The following is a 2,011-nucleotide window of genomic DNA, read 5'->3' as shown; positions in this document are numbered from 1 at the left end:
GCTATCTTCACCTAATTAACAGAATCGTTGAAAAAATTAAATAAAATAGTACATGCAAGTCACTTATTTCTAGTGCCTAAATTATAATTAATGGTTAAAAATTGAACTTATATAAAGTGAGTAAATGTAGCCATCCATACCAGAAAGTATTTGTAAAAGAGAAACTCAACTTTATTTACCAAAGCCTTACTTTTCTCATTCTTGAGTATGAAACCCTCTAAACATGGATAAATAGTCTAATGTATGGAAGGCTCTGTACTAAGTGTTATAAGGATGAGGAATTTATAGGCTTCACTTTCAGGAACTCTGTAATAGGATATTATCTGATTCATTCTTACAAAAAAAATTCTCAAAAATTCTTGTTCAAGACAATAATACTGTGAATGAAAAAGAGGCTTCACAGTAGACCTGACAAGCTCAGTGACCAAAAGTAACCACACAGGACAAACTCCTAACTGGGCGGATCATGGTGGGTAGTCATACCCCAGGCCTATACCTACCTTAATAAAAGATTCATCTTTATGTTAAGCAAGCCCTGCCCATTATTCTTATGCATCTAGGATAATATACTTTGAACTGCCAGAATAATCTTTTCTGGACCCCCTAAGAGGTGCAACCACCCTCACAAGAGCAAATGCACCAAACTCCTCATTGTTATTTTGTTGCCTGCATACCATCTCCATTTACTTGTAATTGTTAAATGTCAACTGTCCTATATCCACCAATGTAAAAGAAGTATGTATCTGTCCATTTCGCTTTTTATCTGATCCCAGAAATTCTCTTCCCTACTTTGCTTTCTCCCACCTTCTTAATGCACTACCGATGAGTTTCATGTAACCTTCCTTAACGTTTTCTCCTTGGATTCTACATGTGTAAAAAGAATCACTAAACTATCATTCTCAAGAACATTTTTTCAATCCATTGAGATCTTGCTCTGGGCACATCCTCAGTTTGGCTCAAATAAACTGTAATAAACTCATAAAATTTTTCTATAGGTTTGGCTCTTCTTTTGTCGACAATGCTAACAGGCCTGTGAGAAATCATGCAGGTGTGTAGTTTTAATGCCACCCTGGAAATGGGAATGCACAGTGTATTAGAAGGAAAAGACTCAGAGAGTAAAAGGGGCACTATTGGAGCTTTGTGGCAGTAATCTCTAAGAGTGCCCCCCAAACCCGAATGTACCTCTGAATTCAGCATGGAGAGCTTTTAAAAAATGCGGGCTCCTGGACCCTTCCTTCGTACCCACAAAACCAGAATCTTGGGATCTATATTTTAAACAACTCTGTAACTCGTTCTCCTGTAGCTACTCTGAAACTGAATTTAAAAGCTAATAGCCTGTCTACAGCCATGCCACCCTGAACAAGCTCAAACCCGTCTGATCTTAAAGCTAACCAGGGTCAGGCCTGGTTAGCACTTGGATGGGAGACCACCTAGGAAGACCAGGTGCTGTAGGCGTGAAAAATTTTAAAAAAAAGGATTGTAAACTGACAAGGTCCTTGCAATCTGTGAGGTCAACCAAGGGTTGCCTCACCTAAAATAAATAAATAGATAGATAGATAGATAGATAGATAGATAGAAAGAAAGATAAATAAGCAAGCAAGCCAATAGCCTAAAGATGAACTGTGGGATGGAAAGAAATATATTCTCAGGAGAGAATACAGAAACAGAATATACAGGATTTTTTCCTCTTGATTCAACCAAGTAGCTTTATCAAGTCTTAAATCTTACTGTTGGTAAATCAATGTCCAGTCCAAGGCTGGGACCCCATTGTAAGGAAACAAGATGAATACAAGAGCAATGATGAACCACTGACCATAGTTTCTCCAACTTATATCACCCTGAAGGGTAGCAGGATATGCCACCCCAAAATACGCCTATATATAGTATATTGATTTCTTTGAGCCAAAGGCATGTGAAAAACAGCAAATAAACACAGAAGTCCTTCTCTAAACTCTTCTTTTCTGCCTAAAGACAGATCCTCTGAAAGGAATTCAGTTGTTATAAATCCCCT

The 2,011-nt window shown here is 37.8% G+C and overlaps 1 pseudogene; it reads left to right on the top strand.

Moving 5' to 3' along the window:
* The first annotated feature begins 1,337 nt into the window (after positions 1-1,337).
* Positions 1,338-1,455, top strand: LOC111734787 (annotated as a pseudogene).
* Positions 1,456-2,011: the final 556 nt, after the last annotated feature.

This window comes from Pteropus vampyrus, unplaced genomic scaffold, assembly GCF_000151845.1.
Source record: "Pteropus vampyrus isolate Shadow unplaced genomic scaffold, Pvam_2.0 Scaffold6102, whole genome shotgun sequence".
NCBI lineage: Eukaryota > Metazoa > Chordata > Mammalia > Chiroptera > Pteropodidae > Pteropus > Pteropus vampyrus.
This window is presented reverse-complemented; position numbering and strand designations above follow the sequence as displayed.